The sequence below is a fragment of the Typopeltis vanoorti genome, chromosome 16 (assembly GCF_054136105.1).
Source record: "Typopeltis vanoorti isolate ZY-2024b chromosome 16, IOZ_Tvanoo_1.0, whole genome shotgun sequence".
Classification (NCBI taxonomy): domain Eukaryota; kingdom Metazoa; phylum Arthropoda; class Arachnida; order Uropygi; family Thelyphonidae; genus Typopeltis; species Typopeltis vanoorti.
Genome location: NC_143564.1, coordinates 70,763,784 through 70,777,964, shown reverse-complemented (window position 1 = coordinate 70,777,964; position 14,181 = coordinate 70,763,784). Strand labels below are relative to the sequence as shown.

Here is a 14,181-nt window from a genome sequence, read left to right as displayed (position 1 = left end):
AAAGGAATAACCGCAATTTTTTTAAAATTAGTCGAATTGTTTGCGAAGTTCGATCCCGTTATGGAAAATCATGTTGAAAGGACCCTACAACGAAACAATAGAGTACACTATTTGAGTAAAGACAGTCAAAATGAAATACTGGAATATTGGAAACTTTAAGTAACGCAACCAGGGATACAATTTTATTATCAATTCGAAAATCTAAATATTATTCCATAATTTTAGACTGCGCACCTGATGCAAGTAAAACAATACAAATGACCATTATTATTCGCTTTGTTTCCTGTGACAATGGAATTGTCAAGATCAGGGAAAACTTTTTAGGTTTTGCAGATATATCAGATTCCGTAGGACGTCGTTTTTATTGCAACAATAATGGAACAACTGGAAAAATGGAACATTCCCATTGAAGACATGCGAGGTCAATGGTATGACAATGGGGATAATAAGAAAGGGAAAAAATATGGGCTCCAAAATTTGCTTTTTGCTGAGCATCTGCAATGATCGCCAATACATGACACCCGTGATCTCCTCTGGCTCGGTTTGGGCAAACGATGTAGCGCCCGAGTACTACTTAGTTCGCCTTGCGTTCACAGAGGCCAGGATTCCCAATAGCTATAGGGTATTCCCATCTTATGTGATCGCTAATTCATAAGTAGCATAGAAATAGAAGACATGACACAACATCAAAAAAAAAAAAAAACCAGCTAACGCCTTTTTATTCCCGTATACGGGAGTAGGCGAGGCCATTTAGCCCTATCTAACTTTTGGAGACTGAGTGGGCAGTTCAATCTCCACTGGTACCCAATCAGAGATAGATGGCCCAAGGCTATCACTAATTAATCGGTACGCAGTGAAGAGAGACGGCTCAAATCACATGATCCCTAACACAATATACTTAATGTCTGAAATAATGTGGGTTCTACGGTTGATTTTCTTGAGTTTACGGGGCGAAAAACCCGAGTTTCCGGGAGAAAAAAACCCGCTTGCCCGTACCAGAGATCGACTAACTCGGGTACTGGTCGAAAAAAGGCTTAGAAAAATTTCGTATAGTCGACGACTAGATTCGAAACTTAATAAATATGACACAACATAAATTAAATAAAAATAAAAAATGAATTTTAATTAGGAAAAGATATTTGGAAATTTTTCTAGTGTTTTTTCTTTTGGGGGGAGCCGGGACCCCTTGGACCCCCTCCCTGGGTGCGCCAATGCTGCGCATACTCTAAATTTAATCATTAACGATGCAGCCAGAGTAAATGCAGATACAATTAGTTTCTTTGCAATTATTCAAGAAATATACAATTTCTTTTCATTCTCTTACAAACGTTGGGCAATCTTTTTAAAGTTCGTAAAAAATTTTACATTGAAACAGCCATCAGAAACGCGATGAGAAAGTAAAATTAATGTAATCCGCCCTCTACGATATCAGTCAGGAGAAATTACGATGCACTTTTTGAAATTTTAATAAAGAAACTCAGCATGAAGCACAAACATTATGTGCTAAAATAAAGGACTCAAATTTATTTGCTCTCTTATAACTTGGCATGATTTACTTAACAGAATAAATCCTGTGAGTAAAATGCTTCAAGACAAAAATATGAACATTAAACGTTAAACATTTAAATATCTAAGGCATTTGCCTTAGAAAAATCCAACATTATCACAGTGTATCCATTCACTTTATCCAACTCAGCAGTAAAATTGTTATAATATATGACCCTCCTTTAGTAAACTCATGCTGCTCCTTTCAGAGTATACTTTGTATGTCTACCCATTTCTGTATGTGAGTTCTTACCAACTTTTCTAAAATCTTCTCTACTTCGCGAAATCACTACCACATCAGATACTGATAGGTTGATAGTGAGAACATCACTTTTTGCACTACCCTTATACAATGGAACTGTCATACATTCCTTCAATTCATGTGGTATCATTCCTGAACTGAGACTCAAGTCATACAAATATGTAAAAGGCCTAGCCAATTCAGCTGAACATTCCTTTAGCATATGGGCTGATATTCCATCTGTCCCTATTGACAAATTCTTATTCAGGTTATGCAACAGCTCTTCAACCTAATTTTCATGAACCTCTAACCCTTCATCCAATGTAGCAGTAGCACCATGCACTACGTTACATACACCTGTTTGATATATCTCAGCAAAGTAGCACTCATTAACTGAACAATCTCATTACTTCCAACACTCCAGTACCATCTACATTGAATAAACTTATTCTTTCACATGCATTCTTTCTTTTGCTTGCAGCATAATAAAATTCTTTTGGATTGCCTTTAGCTTGCATGGTAATTTTTTTGCATACTCCGATTTAGCTTTCTGTACAATATCCATTACTTTCTGGCCTGAGCTTTATATTTTTCATTTTATAACTCCTCTCTTATTCTTATGATATTCTTTCTACATCATCATCTTGTTTTTGTCTGAAATAATGTGGGTTCTACAGTCAATTTTCTTGAATTTACGGGACGAAAAAATCACAAATTTCTGTGAGAAAAAAATCTGCTTGCTTATGCCAGAGATCAGCTCACTCAGAAGCCGGTCAAAGAATGGTTTAGAATAAGTCGGCGACTAGACTTGAACTTAGTCTATCTTCATCTATATGCAGCCTGTACAGAGGATGCAAGTGCCACTTGCACTAAGCTCCACAGGCATCTAGCTATCATATATTTTAAAAAAATGGCTCTGCAAACCACACACAAACCAAGAGAATTCTTGTTATTAAAAGCATGTAGGTATCATCGATTATTATTACTTGTCAGTACTGATGATGCCCATTGACTGGAAATATCTGCATTCAAAGAACCTTTATATGGACTTTAACTGAAGGTGATTTGGCCAGTCTCATAGGTGATAGGGTTCTTTTATCCACTAAGACAAGAAAACTGGCCAGAACACACAATTAACAGTCACAATGCACGTCTCATAGCTTTAGTTGCTTCAGCTGTAACTCCAAAGAACCCTTGGTAACTCAGTCTATAGGTTCATCCAACTTCCTTTGTACAGAACATCTTTCAACTAACAACTCTCAGCCTTTTGGTATTAATGCTGTCCATGAAGATGACATCCAATTTCTTTTTGAAAAGTGCAAGACTCGCTTTATAACCAAATGGTAGTCATACTAACATTATGTTGAGCCACTAACAGAAACTTATCTACTCTCCTAAAGACCAAGAGCATGATAAAGGATTTGAAAGCATTATAAAGATTATATTTCTTTAAAGTTCTGGGTATTTTTTTCCCAAGGTATTAATTGCTCTGTTAACCAGTTCTTATAATCAAAAGATTATTTGAGGGTGTTATCTAATATTTTCCACTAAGGTTATTTTTCCATGGTCATCTTCCTTTCCTAACTGTTTTTCATAGTCTGAATTTGCCTTCCTCATTAATTTTTCTAGTCAGCTTTTCATGCTATTCCTGGGCCTTGATATTTTTCTCCTGGTAGTTGATCACATTTTCTTTATACATGCATGCATTCACACCATGCAATTTATTCTTCTAACTGTAGGGATGCAGTCAGATATAGCTTCCTACAAAGCTTCTTTGACCACCTCTCATGTGCTACCAATTCCTCATCCCCCCCTCACCACCACTGAAGTAGTTTATGCATGAAGTATCTTCAATAATCTAGTCATGATGACACTTCATGCACAAACTTTGTTTATAACCAAATGAAAAAACTTTCTAGAACTGTCTCTGATGAAGAGTATTTTAATAAGGTTATATGCTTTTTCACCTCTTGTATATAGGAAATATATGACTTCTGATAGAAGATAAGTATTCTGAAGTAATTCAACACTAGTATCTCTTCTGGGTCTGACTCCCACTGATGACGTTAAATAACATTCATTTTTGAGCTTGCTTGCTTCCTTAGGAGCAGAGTGGTTCTGCTTAGTGATTTTTGATTATCGTTGAGTAGAGCCTCCACTGAGTATCATCCTGTCCGATGATGAGCAATGATCCCAAGATATTAATGGATCTGTTAACCAGTTCTTATAATCAAAAGATTCGAGAGTTAACTGGTGATTAGTTTACGGAATTAACAACGTATATAAAGTATATTAATTAAAGCTAACTTTAATGAATAACTTCTATATTTCGGCAATGTCACATTGCCATCTTCAGGAACATACAGATATGGTATGTGCACGCAGGCACTAACACAAAGCAAATGAGGAAGAAAGCAAGAAACTAATATTGTTCCTAAAGTCCCAATGGTGCCCTCTGGCGGGCTAATTGGTAGTCTTGGCAGTTGGGCTGAAGTTCTCATAATGTAAGTCTCCCAAATTTGGGGTAGTTTCATACACCCAAATTTGTTGAGGTTAGGAACGTTTTTTAGAGCTGCTGAAGATTCTTTGAATAATCTTTCGTATTTAAACTTGCTGCGATGAATTATTTTTGTTTTCTTCCAACGAATTTTATGGTGGGTATCTAAGGCATGGTCTGCCAGCCCAGACGGCTGTACTGGTGGAACCGGATGTAGTCTTGGTGTTCTGAGATCCTGATATTTGTTGTTCTGCCTGTTTGGCCAAAGTAGGACAATTTGCAGCTGCAAGGGACCTGGCATACACCAGGTAGGTCTAGGGGAAGTGGCTGGTCTTTGGTAGAGCGGATAAGGGATGCCAACTTTTTATATGGTCTGTAACAGGAAGTAAGGTCATATTTTTTGAGGATATTGGTTATTTTCTCAGAGGTGCCCTGGATGTAGGGGATGGTGATAGACTTGGTGTAATCTTTATTGTGGAGGGGGGGAGGGGGTTGTGGTTTACTGGTTTTAGTATTTTTTGGATTTTTGGGGGGTTATAGCCATTGGCTAAGAAAGTGTTGAGGATATGATTTAGTTCAGTAGTTAGGGCCTTGTCATCTGAGCAGATTAATCTTGCCCTGTTATATAGTGTTTTTATACCCCCATATTGTTGTGAGGGGGGGGGACTGCTGGTGAATGTATCTGCCAGTATGGGTGGGTTTTCTGTGAACAGAGAAAACCAAAGATCCATCAAGCTGGCGGGTGATTAAAGTGTCTAGGAAGGGGAGGGTGTTGTTTTCCTCTTTTTCTAAGCTGAACTGGACTCTGGGGTGTTGGTTGTTTAAGTGTGTTAGGAAGGAGTGGAGTGTATCTGAGCCATGTGGCCAAATAGCAAACACATCATCCACATAACGAAGCCAAATAGTGGGTTTTTGTGGGGCGGAGTTTAAGGCTTTCTCTTCAAATGTCTCCATAAAGAAATTGGCCAAGGGTGGGGAAAGTGGTGAACCCATGGCTGCCCCCTCTATCTGTTTGTAGAACTTTCCTTGCCAAACGAAATAGCCTGAGTTCATTGTGAACTGAAATAGGGCTGAGATATCAGGAGGAAACTTGGCTTGGATGAGCTCTAAGTTTTCTTTGAGTGGGACATTAGTGAATAGGGAGGAGACATCAAAACTGACCATTATGTCAGTGTGTTGGAGTGCGAGGTTTTCTAAACTGGCTTTAAAGTGGGCTGAGTTTTTTATGTGTGATGGTGTGTTGCCAGTGTAGTGTGTGAGCGTTTTGGCTAAATGTTTGGCTAAATTATATGTTGGGGAATCAATGCCATCCACTATGGGAAGCAATGGCACATTTTGTTTATGTATTTTTGGGAGTCCATATAATCGGGGAGGGGGTCTAGAGTTATAAGTGGCGCTAGCGTCGCCGTAGCACGTGGCGGTGAATTTGAGCTGTGCAGAAGAAAGTGATTTTTAATCGGTGAATAGTCCGCTTTTTTCCCCGTTTTTCTACGTTTTTGAGTGCTAAATTGTTTCTCTGAATACGAGTGTACTTCAGTGGTTGTTTTTTGGAAGTTAGTTGCTGTCGCGATATAATATATTTTGGTACCGTCGGAATCGAACGCGTAACGGTGGAAGACAAAACGAAGCTAAGTTACTGTATTTAGTTATATTTCATTTTATTTAATTATATTTAGTACTTAAATGTTCTGATGTTTGTACTTTTTTTCCTCTTATTAATTGAATAATTATTAAAGTTTAGGGTATAATTTGACAAAACACGTCACAGATAGTATGGCACCTGTGCGAAGGAAAATGGCGGCCAGTAATGAAGGTTCGCCATCGTTATCAAAGAACGGTAGCATAAAAGAAATGAGTCAGTGTACTAGCTGTGAAATGTACGCTTTGCGGAGTGCGGTCGGAGTGTGGTTAGATGATAATAAAGGATTGAATGTGTGTAGAAAATGTAGGGAGAATGCGGAATTGAAGTGTATTTCGGATCGTGAGTGTGATATTTTTGTCAACGTTCAGAATGAAGAAAACAGGGATATGACAAGAAACGGCAAGGTTGTACATGAAAATTGTGAGAGTGTGAATGATAGTATAAATGGTTTCTCAGAGAACAAAAAAGATGAGATTGATGCATTGAGTGAGATCGCGTTGTTGAATAGTGCGATAGAAAGAGCAAAACAGCAGCTAGAGTGCATGAACAAAAGTAGACTGAATGAACCAACCAATAATAAAAGGTATCACAGGAAAAATAGACGTATGAATGTGAACATGAACAAAATGAAGGATAGAGTGCTGTATGGAGACTCGTTAGTACGAGGTGTGTTAGTAGAGGATTTGACAAAATCGTACCAACCTGGTGCGACCATAAAGGACGTAACTGGGTCTATTAGAGAGCAAAAGGAAAGGGTGAAAGAAATGATTGTTGTGGCAGGTACGAATGATTTGAAAGGAGATAAAATGGAAATGATAGAAGACCTGAATGAATTGTTTGAGGTAGCAAAAGAAAAGAGTGAGAGAGTTAGAATGATTAGTCTTTTGCCACGGTATGACAGTGAAATGTTTAAAAGGATGGCTATAATTGCAAATGACTTTATGCGTGGGTTATGTATGACGAGTGGTGTGGAATTTGTGGATGTGTGGAGTGAGTTTGATGGGCGAAAGGATCTATATAAGATGGATGGCTTGCATTTGAATGGTTACGGTGTAAGAAGACTTGAGAAAGTGTTGCTGAATGTAGTGGATGTGCAAATTCAGGGAAACTAGATTTGTTAGGGAGGGGGAGTAGAGATACAGTCCTTATGGAGGCAGTTGAATGTAAGAATGAATATAATATGCCAGAGCAAATAAGGACAACAAATCTGAGTGGGATAGTTAATATAAGGCATCAAGGTAGGGTTGGGGCAAATGGGGGTCTTAAATTCATGTACACTAATACTAGGAGTATTAGGAACAAGAAGGAAGAGTTTTTGGCCATGGTTGGCACTTCCAGACCACAGATTATAGGTATTAGTGAAACATGGCTGACTGTAGATGGTATAACTAGTGGGATTGAATGTGATGGGTATAGTGTGTTCAGGAATGACAGAGAGAATAAAATGGGGGGAGGAGTATTGTTGATGATAGCTGATGAGCTCCAGCCAAGGAGAATAGAAGTTGAATTGCAGGATAGAGAAAAGAGCACATTTGAGGCCATTTGGTGTGAGATTGTGGCTAGCAGAACTAAATATACAATTGGGTGCTGCTATAGACCAGGTGATGGAAAAGATGGTGGTGACAGTATGCACAAGCAAATGGAAGAAATGGGTGGAAGGAGGGTGATTATAATGGTAGATTTCAACTATGGTCGCATTGATTGGAGTGAGGAGAGGACACACGGGAGGAAGGAACTGGATTTTATGCGGTTATTAAGGGATAACTATCTGCGACAGCATGTAATGGAAAATACTAGGGGTCAGAGAGTGCTAGACCTAGTAATTACATCTGAGGATTTGGCTGTAACAAATATGACCACATTGCCACCAATCGGTGAGAGTGATCATAGGGTCTTAACTTGGGAGGTGGCTAAAGGTGTAGAATTTTCAATTAAGACAGGGTACATGTGGAATTATCGGGCTGGAAAGTATGACAAGCTTAGGAGTTTGGTTGGTTCAGTGCCATGGCATGTACAACTGCAAGGACTAGAAGTTGATAGTGCATGGGAGGTAGTTAAGAAGTGCTTGCATGAAGCAATGGCTGACTGTATACCTAGAGTCCGAATAATAAATCAAGTAGGGGTTAAATGGATGAATAACACCATTAAGCTTGAGTTGCAAAAAAAGAAACAACTATGGAGGGAATTTAAGGAGAAGGGTGACCGGCAGGCACATGAACGGTATAAAGCACAGGCCAGAAGGGTGACGAGTGTGGTAATAAAAGCAAAAAAGGATTACGAAAGAACATTGGCCATGCAGGCTAAAGAGAATCCTAAACAGTTTTTTAGATATGTAGCAAGTAAAAGGAAAAATGTACATGGCAGATTGATTTTAAAGAATGCCGATGGTAGGGAGGTAACTGAATCAGTTGAGATAGTTGAGTTACTGAGTGAGCACTTTGCAAAAGTATATCATCCAGGTGGTGACATTGCAGAAACGAATAAACCAGTAGATTATACGGGAATTGTGGTTAATGAAGTGGAGGTGAGTAGTCTATTGCATAACCTCAATGTCAATACATCTGTGAGATTGGATGGTATACCAGCTCGTGTACGAGAAGCAGCTAAAGAATTGTCAGCACCTTTGACCATTTTGTTTAATTTGAGTCTCGGGTTTGGGTTAGTCCCTAGCGGGTGGAAAGAGGGGAAAATAGTTCCACTGCATAAAGGTGGTTCCAAGACTGCTGTAGTAAATTACCGACCGATTAGCATATCAGGAATCATTGTCAAGGTTTTAGAGAAAATAGTCAAGAGGAAAATACAAGATTGGATAAAAGAAAATGGGATATGATGGGATAATACTGTATCGGGGACAGCATGGTTTTGTGAAGGGTAGGTCATGCCTCAGTAACTTGCTCACGTATTATAACACAGTGACGGCTGAACTGGATAAGGGTAATGGGTTTACGGTGATTCTACTGGACCTTGCCAAGGCCTTTGACAGGATTCCACATGGAATTCTAATCAGTAAATTGCAGCATATGGGAATGGACATAGGGTTGGTGAGATGGATAGGAGGGTGGTTGACGGAGAGATATCAGAGAGTGGTTTACTCGGGAGTAGAGTCCACAAGACGGCCTGTGACTAGCGGTGTGCCACAAGGATCTGTTCTTGGACCACTGCTGTTTAATTTGTTCATAAATGATATAGGAAATGATCTGAGAGGAACAGTTCATTTGTTTGCGGATGATGCGAAGTTGGGTAGGGCAATAGTGAATGCAGATGACGTCAAAATTTTGCAGGATGATTTGGATTGATTGGAGGTCTGGGCTAAGGAGAATGGATGTCAGTTTAATGTGGCAAAATGTAAGGTTATGCATTTTGGGGTGAAAAGATTGGCGGCAGTTTACTGCATTGGTGGAACTGTGCTCCAGGAAATTGATGAGGCACAAGATTTAGGAGTGTTGGTAGATAAGGAATTGAAATTTAGGGGACACATTGCAAAAGTGGCCAAAACAGCTCATCAAATCACTTGGTTGCTGAAGAATACGATGACAAGCAGAGACAAGCAGGTTATTGTTCCTCTGTATCGAGCCTTGATAAGACCCCATCTAGACTACTGTGTTCAGATTTGGTCACCTAGGTTTCTTCTTGATGGGGAGGAGGTGGAGAGGATCCAGAGGCGAGTGACCAAGATGATAGCAGGTCTGTGGAATGAACCGTATGAGAACAGGTTGAGGATTTGTGGGTTGCAAAAATTGGTTGATAGGCGGAGGAGGGGAGATATGATTGAGACATTCAAATTACTGAAGGGTTTCTATAAAATTAATTCAGAAGATATTTTTGAGAACAGGGCTGGTTGTGGGAGGACTAGGGGACATGCATGGAAACTGGGCAAAAGTGTGGTTAGTAAAGGTGTTAGAGCTGGGTTCTTTACTTTTAGAGTAGTGAATGAGTGGAATGCGCTTCCTGAGTCTGTGGTGGATGCTGTGACGGTGAATGAGTTTAAGGCGAGGTATGATAGATACTGTATGAATGTCAAATAGTTGTGATGGATATGATTTGGGGCCTCCCTCGATGAGTCCAATGACTCCCTGGAGTTGCCCGTAATAATAGTAATAATAGTAATAAGGTTTTAGTTTGTTGGTGACTTCCACAGGCCAAGAAGTGACCTTCTTAAGGAGTCTGTGGAGAGTTCTAATCTGAGAGCTGGTCGGATCATATTCACTGGGGAGGTAAGTCGTCCGGTCTAGTACTAAAGCAGTTAGCTTACCTTTGTAGTCTTTTTGATTGAGCACCACAGTGGCGTTTCCCTTATCCGCCTTGGTGATTACTATTTTTTTGTTGTTTTTCAATTCTTGTAGGGTAGCATATTCGTTTTTGGATAAGTTGGTTTTTGGAGGTTTGGCTTTAGTGAGAACACCGGCTACATCCAGTTTCACGTTGTTGGCGATATGGTTAGGCAGGTTGCGGATCCCACGTTCTATCTGGATCATGATTACTTCGGCAGGTTTTCTTTTAGGAGCTAGGGCGAAATTGTGACCAAGTGAAAGTGCAGTGAGTGCTTCAGGCTTTAAAACTGCCGACGAGAGGTTGACTACAGTGTTGAGTGGTGGCTATGGTAAGAAGGTAGGATTCTTTGTCAAGTTTTCGTATTTTTTCAAGTGCCGACTTCGTATTTTTTCGAATTCTTTTTTTGCCGATGCGCACAAGACGTCATGAAGTATCGACCATAGATCACGGCCGAGTGTATCCGAAAGCTCTTCCTCTAGCGCCCGTAAGGTTTTGTTTTCGTCGGCCAGGAGAACTCGCGTCGCGGTAATTTGTTCTCTTAACAGGGCGAAGCTAGTGCGATTATAAATGCGCAGAGCTTTCTCGGAAGTAAAACGGTGCTTCAATTTAACACAAATAGGGATCACTTTGTTATCCCGGCAGCGTTTTAGGAACGTCAAACGATTTACTTGCCTCGATATTTTCAACCTCAATTTGCCGTATTGATGGGCCTTTCGTGCGATGGCATCTCCGTGGATGATCACGATTCTAGTAGCAAAGCTTATACGTTGGTCAGACCAACCACTTCCACTACCAAAGACCAACCACTTCCCCTAGACCTACCTGGTGTATACCAGGTCCCTTGCAGCTGCAAATTGTCCTACTTTGGCCAAACAGGCAGAACAACAAATATCAGGATCTCAGAACACCAAGACTACATCCGGTTCCACCAGTACAGCCGTCTGGGCTGGCAGACCATGCCTTAGATACCCACCATAAAATTCGTTGGAAGAAAACATAAATAATTCATCGCAGCAAGTTTAAATACGAAAGATTATTCAAAGAATCTTCAGCAACTCTAAAAAACGTTCCTAACCTCAACAAATTTGGGTGTATGAAACTACACCAAATTTGGGAGACTTACATTATGAGAACTTCAGCCCAACTGCCAAGACTACCAAATTAGCCCGCCAAAGGGCACCATTAGGACTTTAGGAACAATATTAGTTTCTTGCTTTCTTCCTCATTTGCTTTGTATTATGCCTGTGTGTACATACTATATCTTTATGTTCCTGAAGATGGCAATGTGACATTGCCGAAATATAGAAGTTATTCATTAAAGTTAGCTTTAATTAATATACTTTATATACGTTGTTAATTCCGTAAACTAATCACCAGTTATGTCTGACCAACGTATAAGCCTTGCTACTAGATTCGAGGGTTATCTAATATTTTCCGCTAAGGTTATTTTCCATGGTTGGATCACTTTGCAAGATTTACAGTGATCATGGAGAGAAGTTGAGAATGTTCTCAACTATTTTTCTTATTATAGCCATTTTTTTAGAAGGATTAGACTGAGCTGTTTGAGTTCTTGACTTCCCTTCTCACAGCTGGAAATGTTATATGCCCTATCCCGAAAGGTTTTTATAATACCAATTTTTTTCATGGTGCATGATGATGGGACTTTAACTGGAGTATCTCTCATGCGTGTTGGTTTTTATAGACTAAACAGATAAGTTAATTTTGTTCAGAGACTTCCTGGAAAATTTGTCTAAAAAAAAAAAAAAGCAGGGATTCTGTTATTTTCTAATTCAACAATGAACAAATGTGGGCAAAAATGTTAAGACAAACAATAATCTCCTATGGTTGTTTTGCAGAGCTGAGCTGTGAACACATCATTCCCCAGGGCGTTTTTCAAATGATTCCACAAAAAATTTAGCTAAAAGTGGCAAGTCCACTGCTAAGCTTTCTTTCTCTTGTAGAATTTGTCTTTGAATTTAAAGAATATGTTGATGTTGTGTTCAAATAACTTTAAAGATGCAACAATTTAATTTGCACCAAACAGCAGCAGTCACGCAGAAATAACCCAGAAATGGAATGGTTGATGTTCCAGAAAATACAATACAACAGGACAATTGTGGTATTAAAAGAACACAGAAGTAATTATTATTATTATTATTCAGGTGTCCATGGAGTCAAAACACTCATCGTGGGAGGTCCTTCCTAAGAACATAAAGTCTGCAAGATATATCGAGGGTTGGTCCCCCCCCCCTAAGAAACACAAAGGCTATCATACCACTCCTTAAACTCATTGACCGTTCTCGCACTCACCACCCCATCAGGCAATGCATTCCATGGTTCAACCACCCTCCATGCAAAGAAACCACTCCTCACCCTCTTGCTCACAGTTTCCTTTCGTAACTTCCAGGGAGATGGCCTCTTGTCATCACCCCTTCCTGCTGTTCAACCAAGTGAAAGAACTCCTCAGTGTCAACTCTGTAACCACTTCTCAACAGTTTAAAAGTTTCAATCGTATCACCTCTCCTTCTTCTATCCACCAAACTCAGCAGTCCACATTCTCTCAGCTGATCCTCATAACTATCATTGTACAGTCCTGAAACCATCTTTGTTATCTGCCTTTGTACCCTTTATACGGTTAATTTATCCCCTTCAAATCCTGGGGACCAAATCTGAAAACAATAGTTCCAAGTGTGGTCTGATCAGGGTCTTATACAATGGAATGATAACTGTTTTATCTCTGCATGTCGGTGTCCTTCTCATAATTGCAGCAATCCTCTGTGTTACCTTCACCACCTTTGCAATATGTCCCCTAAATTTCAGGTTTCTATCAATCATCAACCCCCCAGATCTCTTGTCTCCCCTACTTCCTCCAGTATAACTCCTCCCATAGAGTATGCAGTGTCCCATCGATGTTCCCCAAACCTCAAGACCTTGCATTTTGCTGCATTAAACCGACACCCCCATTCATTTGCTCATCTATCTAGCTTATTCAAATCCTCTTGCAGGGCTGCTGCATCTGCGCTATTACTAGTAATCCTACACAGCTTCGCATCATCTGCAAACAACTGAATATCCCCTTGCAATCCACTGACAATGTCATTGATATACAGGTTAAATAATATAGGTCCCAGTACTGAGCCCTGTAGGACCCCTCTGCTTCCTTGAAACTGCTCCACCATACACAACTCTTTGATACCTATCGGACAGCCAATCCTGAATCCAGGTGACCAATCTGACATCCAGACCCATGTGCTGTAACTTAAATATCAGCTTATCATGTGGCATCCTGTCAAATGCGTTCGCTAAGTCTAAGAAAATGTCAGTATATGCCTTTCCCTCATCTAATGCTCTTGTAACTTTATCATAAAAGGCTAGCATATTGCTAAAACAAGAGTGTCCCTTAACAAATCCATGTTGACTCTCACAGATAACATTACCCTCATCTGCCCAATGCTGTATATGGTCCTTCACTACTTTCTCCAAGATCTTACTAACTACTGATGACACACAAACTGGTCTGTAATTAGACACTTCCAGTCTGCTACCACCCTTATGCAATGGCACTATCTTACCTTCCTTCCATTCCATGGGCACCTTTCCAGCAGCCATACTTTCATTGAAAAGCCAGGTTAAAGGCTCTGTCAGTTCCCTAGCACATGCTCTCAAAACTCATGGTGAAATACCATCCAGTCCCACAGCTTTACTGACATCCAAAGTACTCAGTATTTGAAACACTCTCTCCTCCTGTACCTGAAAACCTTGAACCTGTGCTATCCCTCTAGCATTAAAACTTACTCCTCTAGGATGAAATACTCCAATAAAGTGTTCATTGAACAATTTTAGTATGTCCTCTGCATCAGTCACACTATTCCCATTTTTATCCCACAATATCATTCTTCCACAGTCATTTCTCCTTTTACTGGCCAGATAGCTAAAAAATTCCCTAGGATTTTCTTTGGATCTTAGGGATAATCTCCTCTCATA

At 39.8% G+C, this 14,181-nt stretch overlaps 1 protein-coding gene across 1 annotated transcript in view; it reads left to right on the top strand.

Annotated features, from left to right (window-relative positions):
* Positions 1-14,181, top strand: part of LOC150098114 (poly(A) RNA polymerase gld-2 homolog A-like) — a 315,041-nt gene that overhangs the window by 65,038 nt on the left and 235,822 nt on the right. The gene's annotated exons all lie outside the window — the stretch shown is intronic.